Genomic DNA, 12,453 nt, shown 5'->3' with positions numbered 1-12,453 from the left:
TATCCTTCTCAGAAAGTTGAGATTGCTTCAGAATGCTATAGATTTACTGGTGTATTAATATATATTGGTTGAATGTAAATTTGGGGTATACTATTGTTATTCATTTATTCATTTATATATTATTTATATAGATCTATACATGCTTGCATGCATGCAGTATGCATCATGCATGTATGCATTTTCTTTTTCTTTTCCAGGGGGGGGGGGGGGTAATACTGCCCGCATAATATTACGATGGCATAATGAGATTAATGGTGATGATTTTACTGCCATTGTCGTAGCAGCTATTGCTGCTTCTGCCACCACCACCGTTACTATTACCACCACCACCACCACCGTTACTATTACCACCACCACCACCACCGTTACTATTACCACCACCACCACCACCGTTACTATTACCACCACCACTACCACCGTTACTATTACTACCACCACTACCACACCACCACCACCACCACCGAGAAACTATGAATGAAGAACAATAAATGTTACGTTGTACAGGTCATAATACGTTTATGTCATTAGTGTCCTCATTGTCTGTGCATGCTTTTTTCTGCTTGCATGCTTTTTCGACTGTTAGCTAGGGCTACTCTTAGAACACTACAGAACTCAACGGAGGGGGCGACAAGATACGGCTAAAAAAGAATCAGCATGCACATCCCCTACCCCCTCACGTGAATACACGCTTTCCAACGTGACTAGAGTGGGGCAACTGCTTTTGTGAGGAGTGCCGTTTAAATTATACTGAACACTTGCTTACACACGTAACCCGTGTCTCACCCGCCTGAAGCTCTTTGTGAGGCTGGCCTTATTTGTGACCAGAAGAATGTTTAAAAAGAAAAACGGAAAAAAGCCTAGATCTACAGCAATTACAGAAATTGTGCGAACAAAAATGCAGTTACAATACACAAATCATGGTAAATCAAGGGTCAACACTTTATGCTATATCATTGATTTTCTTTTATTGATCGACAAAATGGCCATTTAGTTGCCATCGTATGCGAATAACAATAAGATGCGACAGCAGTTTGTTTAGCTATATCTGGGCGTGTGTGAATCCACAGGTCTTGGGAAATCTGGGCACGTCTCAGGGGCTTCAGTAGTGATGTAATCGCGATTAACACACTCTGCAGAAAGCAATAAAACAAGTCTTGAGAGCAAGAAGATATCAGGAAATGCACAAAGATTTCAAAATGGAATAACAATTCATGGCAAAGTGTATTGAAGTTTTACTGTAGACTTTATTTAGTCTTTGTTATGTTTATTTAGTCTTTTTATGGTTTTGTCAAAACCCGATTTAGGTACTTCAATTTGCATACTTGCAATAAAAGTGTAGGCTCCTAATGAAGGTGGTGAAAGTTTAAATTTATCTTGAGTTAGAATGCTTGACTTTAGAAATGGTTGTACTATTGAATGATCGACAAATAAAAATGTAGATGTATTAAAATACCCGTCACGTTAGCACATTTGAGTAGTTGTTTTACGGCACTATCAACTAAGCTTTGGTCATATTAGCAAATTTGAAAAGACGTTTACCTAATAAAATAGTACACATGACGAAATACGTACAAATGCGCGTGTGTGTGCGCGCGCGTGCGCGTGCTCGTGCACTCGTGCGCTCAATAATTAAGTCCGTGAACGAAACAGCAAAAATAACGAGTGGTTCCGACCTGCAAGTTCCATGGCGTCCTTGTTAGGGTACACATGTCCGTCAGAGCCACACTGGGGGTCATGTTCCAGTTTTATTGGTCTGCGACAGCAGCACCGATCTTCCAGGTTCTTGCATGATAATGAAATTGTGGAGGGGGGGGGGGGGGTAGAAAATCAACGTTGCCATTTTTGTTCAATCCGTCCTTACTTGAAAGTATTGCCTTTTGTGCTCTTTGTGTTCTGTTCTCAAGCTGATACCATGTGAATCGCCGACTGAAAATTATAGCCCCTAATAATGGCCTAGTCTTTTTGTTTGTTTTTGTAAAGTGTTTTACGGCGCTCGCAACTGCATAAGGTCATATGAGCGCGCGGGACACCTAATATTTTCAGTTGGTAGGAAATTTTGAATTTTGCCCGGGTGGCGGCCGAAGCCTACTCTTGTCGATTTTAGACCACCAAGGGATCTTTGATTGATTGGGTAGATGTTTTACGGCACTATCGACACAATTTTGGTCATTTAAGCGCCATCAGGTTTCACCGCTACAAAATCAGACGTGTTTTTAATAAAGAGTCTTTCGGAGCTCGCAACCGCAAACGATCACACTATTTCTATTATGCTAAAAAGACGAACAAACATTTATAATTTTTTGTAAATATGGAAAAGGCTTATTTACATTTGTAAATACAATACAAATTTCAGTGTATGTATATATACACCGTATGTTTATATACACCGACAACGACAACTATATATTTTCACATTTTATTAAACAGTCCAATTTCTTTTATAAAACTTAAAATTCTTCTAGGTTCTATGATGTTAAAAAGGGTTTTAATATCTTTACATTTAAAATATTTATCACGGACATAATTAAAGTCGACACATTCCATTAGGATGTGCCGAACTAAGGAGATTTGTGTTGCACGCCACGCAAAAAGGAGCTTCCTCTCCTTCCAGCAAATGTTTGTGCGGTGACGTGCGTGTGTCCTATTTTTAGTCGGGTAAAAATTACTTTCTCTTCGTGGTAGAGAAATTGGTTTCCTGGGTGTAAGTTTCGGTTGAATGTAATGGAGTTTGTTGTGTATTTGTTGATTCCAAATTTGGGACCAGGAGGATGTGATGTGTTCTTTTACTTTCGGTTTCATGTCATAGAAAGGGATTTTACTATTTTGGTTTTCAGGTAGTTTTAGAGATTCTTTGGCAAATTGGTCAACGGCATCGTTGCAATCAATGCCTACATGGCTTGGAAGCCAAGCTATTGTAGTTTTTCCAGACTGATGTAGAAAATGCAGTTGAATGATAAGTTTCAGAATTCTGTTGTCGGAGGTGTCAGAGCGCTCTAAAGATTTCAGACAAGAGAGAGAGAGTCTGAAAGGATTAGGAAGGTAGACTTGGTTGATTGATCTATAATATTTAGGGCCATTTCAAGAGCTGTAGCCTCAGCAGTGTAGACTGAAGCTTCTGGGTGGTTTCCTTAAGCTTAAGCTGTGTGGCGATGCAAGGGCAGCAGCTCCTACTGAGGAGTCCCTTTTGGATCCGTCTGTAAAGAGTTTCTCTGCTTCAGGGTATCTATTTATTAGCTGTTTGTATGAGTTTAAGTATGTTGTTTTGTCTGTAGACTTTTTGTTGTGTTTTTCAAGACTAGTATCTATGTTTGGTTTGGATAAATGCCATGGAGGTATGCTGGACATGGCAAGGGGCCCGATTATGTCTTCAGAAAAATCAATGTTTTTGAGATCGTTCTGGATTCTTATTCCGAAAGGGCTTACTATATTTCCTAAGGAGGATAGAGTTTTTAGGTCTTCGGGAAGGCCAAAGACATTTGTGGGCTGGGTTTTGGGGTACTGAGCTAAGTTTGAAAGCGTACTGCAAAGCGAGTTTTTTCCTTCTTAGTTCCAAAGATGGTTCGTGCTCTTCTGCCTGTAAACTTTCTACAGGTGAAGCACCAAGGGATCTTTAACGTGCGCAACTTGCACACGGGCCCTCCGAGATATGGCCTAGTCTGAACTTGGGTTTCAGCAGATCGTAGAGGCACAGTTGGGGGGGGGGGGACGTTACATTCACGACAAATCTGTATTATATAACTCGACAAGATGAGTATTGAAGAGTATTATTGTACAAAGCAGGAAATACGGAAAAAGGGGGGGGGGGGATACCAGGCGTTTTGGACAATAAGCTTTTTCTTTAAATTGCTGGTCTGGAAATACATTTATAAATTAATGTTACTAGACATCTGTTTAAACATCTGTAAACGTAATAAAGAAGTACAAATTAATGTTACAAAGTACCGGTATCGACACAGGCATAACTGGATTCCTATCTATAAAAACTACAAGTTGGATTTGTGGTTGATCGACTGTAGATAAAGACGCTCTTGTCTTTACTGGAAAATGACCGGACATGAATGACAAGTGTAATGTAGAAAAGTAGGCTATTAGGCTTTTAGTTACGTGCTCCTTTGTGAATCCTAATCAAGACTCCGGGGTTAATGACGCACACCTTGTAAGCAAGTAATCTTTGATTATAATATTCCAGTAAAACAAGCGAATACGGTTAGTCTGGTGGGACTTTTATATTGGACAAATGAATGGTTCTTGCAAAAGTGTAATTACGTTCTTACTGTCCGTAGATAAGTAAGGTTGCACGTTTCTTAAAAAGTGTCCATGTGCTTTAGAAGAATCAAATTCAATACCTCGACGTACTGAAAGCCATCCTTAGCCAGACGGCAGAGACTTTGTTCCAGTTCGCACTCGTTTGAGAACGTCTTGGTAAAGGTGGCACACACAGGCTTGTAAATGCGCGGACACGGTCTGCCAGGTTTGCTGTCACAGGAGGCAGTATTGCCCCGTGTTGCCATCATGGCAATAGCCATTAGGAAGAGAGCTCGTGCAACAGTAGCCATTTCGAAGTATCCCCCACTAAATCTGGAGACGATATGCAAAGGAGTTTAAGTGGTGCACGTAAATAATTCGAAGAATCATGAGGTTTTATTTTATGTTTGCATGGATACATTCTGCTTTTATAATTTCAGAATTAATTCTGTGTTTTATGTTGTCCGTTTGACTTTGAATGACACAAAGAACAGGGGAGAGTCTTTTGCGCACATGAACTTGTCCTGACATAGGCTTATCGAGAAAGGTCCTTTTTCCAGTATTGATCAAGAGGAAATCCACGCCACCCACTCACAGCCCACACACCCCCACAACCCACCCACCCTCACACTTCGCACAAATGTTAACCGAGTAATAGTCTATGTAACAGCAGCACAAACTTTGTCTCACTGCCTACTGCCTGTAGTATGGAGTACGATGTGAAGATAGAATAAATTTCTGACTATGATTTCACCTTTACGTACGGTTTAAAATCCAGCATTATAATTTCATTCTTCGCTAAAAACCGATAATTTCAAAATTGTAAATTTGTTTACATCCAAGTGGTTTTAACAATAAAAAAAAACCGGCTTGGCAAAGTAAGAGAACAAACAAATATTTTGGAGAAGTTTCTCGCTGATGATTTTAGGATGTTTGGGGACGAATTAATAATAAAATGTTTGGATCAAGTCTAAATATTGCAGTCCATGGTCGTCAATTTACTCTTTAGGATCAGTAGAAGGGGGGGGGGGATATTAAAACGCGATACGCTCATGCCAAACAGGCGACAGGACAAGGCTTTAAAAAATTGCAATCAGGTACAAAGATACGATCATTGGGCAATTCTAAAATGTTATGTCGTAGCTACTAGTTCTTATTTTGCCCTTGTGTTGAACAACTACTTGCTTTTTGTCGAGGGTGGATTTTTCTTACCTTCAATGCTAAGAAAGATTATTTCATATCTCAACAGAACAAAGAACATGGTTATCGACGGTACTTAAGAATTATTTCCAGAACAAAGATCATACATGCTACACAGGCACAAACAACACAGCTCTAATATAGAGGGCTTGAGAGAACCTTCTTCAACAAGAGAAGATGTCATTGTGTATGTAGATCTACGTTTTAGAAAGAATATGCCTGTTTCACTTGTAAAAAGCTGTACTATACTCACACACCTCTTGCGCTCTGAAGTACTCGCAGTTGAAAAGTTGAAAACTGAGTGTTGTGTCAATGTTCAACACTGTGGGTTTTATAGTGGACGTTCTATGTGAGAGGGTATACCGACTGCACGGGATTCTCATGCCTCTTGTGTGGTCATGGCAGTGTCTTTGGCTGTGGCCGAAGTCCACGCAAATAGAGGTTTTGAGAATGGATATACTGACCTGAGCAGAAAGCACAGCCAAGTGAGCGACGCAGTAAGGTTCAACAGCAGTCTGATTGCCATGCTTCAGTACAGAATGCTTGTAAAATTAAGCCTGTCCAAGATGTCCACCCACAGTTGATTCGTAAAAATGATCATCTTAGACAGGTGGTCTTTTTGGACTGTCTCATTATGATAAGGAAAAAAAGCAAGCGCAAAAGGGTATGGGGGTGGACGTTTGTATAGGTGGTCGTTAGAGCAGGTTCGAGAGTACTAGCAAAAATTGGAGAGTTCTCATAGGATGCTTGTAAACCCACCCCACCCACTTTTCGACAATATAGCGAGAAATAATGAGGGAAACGGCTCTGCGCTGGGTCTGCATCAAAGCTGCTTAAATCACAAAGACCCTTATGTATGATATTCAACAGCCGCCGGTGAACCATGTGTTTCTTGTGTCTCAAGGCTACCCCCAACTATGCCAACTGCAAAAAACAACAACAAGCCAGCAATACTTAAGCTAACAAACCAGTGTGGGTTTCATTCAGTTCGGTATTCACTCTCAGTCCCTGCTGGAGGGACATACCGTTCCGGCCAGAAAAAAAAAGAAGTGACAATCTCGTGCAAAAACACAACAAAAATAACCATGCATACTTTTATGTGATTCGACATGAGCTTACAGTGGGATTAACAGTGTGACAAAAAAGTGAAAAAAGGCATTTCAGTTTTTGTAAAACATATTGATAAATGGAAGGAGCAAACTTGGCCTACTTTCTTTTCTCTATTTTCTTTTCCTTTTCCTTTTTTTTCGTGTTTAGTTCAAACGAATTACCTTTAGAAGTGGTGCATACTTCCTTTTCAACTATTTTTTCCCTTTCTATTGTCTGTCTACATAATTTCCTGAAAGAAAGTGTGTGTTGTTCCTTTTGTGTACACCAGGCTTTGGATAGACTGTTTGAATTAAAAGGAAAGTTGCTCCTGGATTGTTGGTTCTGCCAGTCCATACGCCAACAGCTATCCTGCGTCCGGACCGAGAAACGATTAGAAAAAGTATAAAGAGTAAACCGCACGAGAAATCACCCAAACTCCAACGTTGTTGAGAAGCTGAAGAGTATAGCGTACATTGGAGCAGTAATGTAACATAATGAGATATCAGGAAGGCAAAATTGTAAAAATAAAAAAAACCCCAAGGGCGACAGATTTACTCTCTCTCTCTCTCTCTTCTCTCTCTCTCTCCTCTCTCTCTCTCTCTCTCTCTCTCTCTCTCTTCTCTCTCTCTCTCCTCTCTCTCTCTCTCTCTCTCTCTCTCTCTCTCTCTGTGAAATTCGTATTTTTTGGCATGTATACTGCTTTCATCCTGGCTATCTAGACCAACTCGGACTGAGTGGGAGATACCATCGAAACAGACAGAGATACTTGACAAAATTAAAACACTTCATCTCTACTGTGCCGAAAACATACCTTCAGCATGGAATGGCAAGAGATTAAGGTCAACTTCAAGCCCCACAAGCTATAAGTTAAAATAGACATTGGCGCATAGCGTCACGGGTACCCACCCACACGTTGGATGCATGAAGTGCGGAGACCCCAGATGGATGAAATAAGTCAGTGTATTTTTAAGTTGGTAATTTTACCCCTCTATCAACAACATTTAGATCATTTTGGGGATGGGCTTCAACCCTGCCTGTTATGCAAGGCCAATCCGGGCTGAGAGGGATACAACATCCTAGCAAGAAAGATAGAGATACTCAGTTAAAATTCTTCCCACTCGGGAATCGAACTCGGGTCTCTTGCGTGCAATAGTGAAGCGCCCATATTCTTCACCACAGGCACATGTAGTACAGATACAGTAGGTAACATGAGTTCCGAATGTAAGACTGTAGTTGACCTCCGAATTTAACGTGGATTTACAGTCGTCCTTTGAGTCCTCTCCAATTTGTACAAGTACCGTCGAACCTGCTCTAACGACCACCTATTCAAACAACCCCATCTCCATTTGCACTTGTGTTTTTTTTTTCTTTATTATAATGTCTCAGTCCAAAAAGACCACCTGTCTGAGATGATCATTTTTCCTAGCCGACTGTGGGTCGAAATCTTGGACAGGATCAAGTATACATGCATTCTGTACCGAAGCATGACAATCTACTGTTGAACCTTGCTGCGCCGCTCACTTGGCTGTGCTTTCTGCTCTCAGAAGTCAAATGACTTCCCGAGACTGAACAATTAAGATCATGGATGCCAATAATTAATTCATTTGACGACGATCAGTTCATGATTTTATTCAAGCCGTCCAAATGCAGAAACACATTCGTCAGTTTCCACACACACATATGAATACTGAATACCCGGCGCAGTCAGATTCTTTCGCGGATTGATATTATCAGACATCAACAAACTACGGCTATTTCCAGAATTAATAAAACCAGAATAGATCAAACAGAAATACAGAAATAAGTGTACTTTTGTAAAACTAGATCTACATTATGATAATGGTTATGTTCAACTTCATTAAAACAATGGTTCCAAAATATAAATCTGATTAGGTGTGTGATTAAACGGTTGTTGTGGTTGTTGGTAGTGGCGATGGTGACTCTGATAGTGTTGATGATGAGGATGAAGGCGTTGGATGTGGTGATGAATTGCTCAGTCCTCGGTCCAGTTTTGTTCACCATTTATACTCAACCACTTGTTAAGGAAATAGTTAAATATGACTTAAAATACCATTTCTATGCTGATGATATCCAAATTTATGGTTCAACATTGGTCACCAACTCAGATGAACTTGTTCATAGTGCTGAAAATTGTATTGCCTTAGTGAAAAGCTGGATGAACAAAAATAAATTGGTGTTAAACGATAATAAAACAGAAGTCATTCTGGCAGGCAATGCAAAGTGGGTTAAAGAGGTTGACCATGATCACATTACAATTGGTGATGCAAAAATTTTATTTTCAAGAAAAGTTAAGAATCTTGGCATCTATTTTGATTCCAGTTTGTCAATGTCGGCTGAGGTAAATTATCTGATCAGCTGCATGTATTTAGAAATAAGAAAAATTAGTAAGATACGTCATCTGATCAACACCAAGTATACTGCTTTACTAGTAAGTAGCTTAATTTTATCAAAACTCGATTATTGTAACTCCTTGTTATCAGGAATATCACTGGAGAAAGTTAAAAGACTTCAAACTGTCCAAAACAATGCTGCACGATTCGGAAAAGAAAGCGAGACTCTGCTATACCTCTTTAACGAACTTTGCTTTGGCTTCCTGTTGAGAAAAGGATTGTGTACAAGTTGGCCACTATATGTCACAAATGTTTGAATGATAATGCACCATCATATTTAACAAATCTGTTAAGACTGTACATTCCAACTCGCAGTTTAAGGTCATCAGCTGACAAAAAGAAATTTATTTTACAATCTATGAAACTTGAAACAATGGGTGAAAGGGCATTTGAATACCAAGGCCCACAGATATGGAATGCTTTACCAAGTACGTTGAGAGAAATAAAATCTTTTGATTCATTCAAATGTCAGCTAAAGTCGTTTCTGTTTTTAAATTAATAAGATGAATATTTGGAATAATTTTCTTTAGCCAGAACACAAAATTTCATGTTACTTTTGTATACTGTACTGTATTGTAAAGCGCCCAGGGCTTTGTACTTTATTCGGGGTTGAGCGCTATATAAATGTCATTTATTATTATTATCATTATTATGAATTGGATTACACATTTAATTTTACGTATCTGAGTGCTGGTACAAATTTTTTCTCTGCCGATATTGGCTCCCGCCAGTTACAATTACTCATCAGTTGTAAATGTGGCAAAACGAGTGATTTCAAATGATCAAAAGTTTGGTAGGACATGCGCAATTATTTGAAGAACAAAGTTTCACCCTTTCGCTCCATCAAAGACTTGAAAGTTCTGTGAAATTCGACTCTTGATCATCTGAGGAGAAAATGGGTTCGGATCCGCTTGCACGCACCGCTTTCTTCTTTTTTAAAGGGGGGGGGGGGGGGGGGGGAGGGCTACAGCTGAAGGCTATCTCGCTTATTACTAGACCAAATTTTACCAAATTTCACTCATATAACAAGCATAGTAAGAAGTCTTAAAATCCGCGCAATCAAATTTGAGAAAAAAGTTTTGCTTCCATGGATACGGCGGCCATATTGGATTTTGTTGACATGTCTTACGTAATGAATACCGCGCTTATCGCTGATGGAAATTGATTGTTTTTTGCCTGCGTGTTAACAAACATTAGATCTAAAAATTTGTCCGTCGTTTTTTTCCTAAACGAATTAGAATTGTTTTGATGATTTGTTTCCTGAGGTAGCATTCAATTTTGCAAAAAATCCGAGAAAATCCACACTCCAGATGCCAACTACAAAAATCTATTCAAAATATAAAAAAATTCAACCGACAAAGTTTTAGTATTGCATCTTCTCTTCATTCTGTGAAGATTCCATGAAGATTGGATAAAAAATGGTAGAGTTATTCAAAAAAGTATTTCGAGAAAACGGCCGATAAAGAAAAATAAAATACATGTAGATCTATTGACTTTATGAGGAAATGGTGGTGACGAACATGCCCTGCATGGGAAAAATAATTTTGAATTGCGGTTTTGGGGGGTTCTTATGCTATGAAATAGCTGTAGGAGAGGCTGAGGAAGCTAACAATGCCTACAACGCAAGTTCCATAATTTTGAGCCGAATTGGGACTTTGGGGTGTAGCCCCCCCCATCCTTAAAAATCTTTTAAAACACGAATGCTTCATCATAGGAATACATTTTGGCAGCCTGGCTGGGCATTTATATAAGGGAAGGACAGAACCTAAATTCTATGTGATCAGTGATCAGATAAAAAGAGGCGTAGTGTAAAGTTGCATGAATGTCTGTAGATAAACGTGATACGTAAAAGGTCACGTTCTATATGTGAGGCGGGCTTAACAAATCTACCAAACTTCGGCAAATTCATCTATCTTTCTGTATCTTCACTGATTGGTTAATTAATTCTACCAGTTTAATTGTAATGAAAATAGGTAAAAAAAAGAGTGGGAATTAAAAGGTAGTTTGTGATGCTGATGCCTTGGTTGACAAAATTGACTGCGTATACTGTATACAGAGGGAATAGCCTTCCGTATGCTAAAAACAAAGACAGACAGGAATGAGAGGGAAAAATAGTACAGGTTTAAGGCTCACAAGTGACGCCTTCCTACATCCTGCTAGTGCTAGAGAATCTTTGGCCTGACTTTGCCCAGTGCGATGGTGGATTAACATTTCGTTTAATGTTCAAATAGCTAAAAGGACTGCATCACCACCAGCCACACACTATGCTCCGACAGCGAGGAGTAGCAGGGCAATCTGTTGGGTATTTTTTCCTTGCCACCCTAGGGGCATACCTATGGTAATGCATTTCCTTTTAGCAACGATAGCAAACAAAGCAAAAAAAACACACAAAAAAACCCAAAGCAAAATACACAAGCGAACAAAAATAAACAGCCCCTCAAAAGATAGCAAAACAAAATAAAAAATTAACCCAAACGTAACCTTAAAGTAAAAGGCAAACAAATAAAGCGGCATAGAGATTCACGACAACCAGTTTCCTCTCGTTACCGAAGGTCAGACCACGGGATTTAATGATCACTGTATTTATCTGTTATGACAAACAAACAGCTATTAATGCCATCAGCAGTTGCTGCCGTTCTAACCTGAGCGGCTCTGATCAACAAGCTGATATTGATAATTATTATTATTAGGAGCTTAATTCCGGGTGTGTTCTCGGTCAAAGGATGATTTTCTGTGGGACAAATCAAGACTGTTAGAGATTTGGATAATATTATTGGACTTAGTGATTAGAGAGAGGGAGACAAAAGGAAAGAGGGAGAGGGGGAGAGGGAGGGAGGGAGGGAGAAAGAGAGGAGGAGGGAGAGGGGGTGAGGGAAGGAGAGTTGGGGAGGGAGAGATAGGGGGAGGAAGGGAGGGAGATAGGGAGGGAGAGGGAGGGAGAGAGAGGGAGAGAGATGGAAGGAAGGAGGTAGGGGTTGATTTGGAGACGCTTTTAATCATCCAAGTTCAACATAATTATTAGTAACAGTTCCTCGGAACGTTGCGCATGGGTCAGTTTGTCATTCAACGTAACAAAACCAAGACCACAAACTCTCGGTAAATACATGATTTTTTTCTGGCTTATCAGGATTGGTGTCAGGACATTAAATCTTTACTATGACCGAATGTCCTATTGCATCATACGGTCATTTCTTTCCATAATTCGATAATAGGCCATAATTCTACCGACCTTTCATGGGCAAAATGTGACTATTCAGCTCCAGCGTTGATTTTGGGATTCAACCGGAACCTATGTAGAACAATTGACACGCGTTTGTGAATGGCCTAAAGCACAGTGCACAGATGGGCCGTTCAAGTCCGAGTCTTATTATCCTCCCCCCTCCCCCTCCCCCCTAAGCCTACCCAAAGCTCTTCTGTAAGCAAGGGCACGAAAATGCACGCTCGCGTGCGTGCGAGCACACACACACGCACACACACCACACACACACACACACACACACACACACTC

At 40.0% G+C, this 12,453-nt stretch overlaps 1 long non-coding RNA gene across 1 annotated transcript; it reads right to left on the bottom strand.

Moving 5' to 3' along the window:
* Positions 1–945: 945 nt before the first annotated feature.
* On the bottom strand, positions 946–1,761 carry LOC101855567. The gene is made up of 2 exons (XR_220529.2): positions 1,674–1,761; positions 946–1,130 (listed from the first exon to the last, which is right to left on the bottom strand). It is a non-coding gene; the product is annotated as an uncharacterized LOC101855567 (long non-coding RNA).
* Positions 1,762–12,453: the final 10,692 nt, after the last annotated feature.

This window comes from Aplysia californica, unplaced genomic scaffold (assembly GCF_000002075.1).
Source record: "Aplysia californica isolate F4 #8 unplaced genomic scaffold, AplCal3.0 scaffold00225, whole genome shotgun sequence".
Taxonomy (NCBI): Eukaryota; Metazoa; Mollusca; class Gastropoda; order Aplysiida; family Aplysiidae; genus Aplysia; species Aplysia californica.
This window is presented reverse-complemented; position numbering and strand designations above follow the sequence as displayed.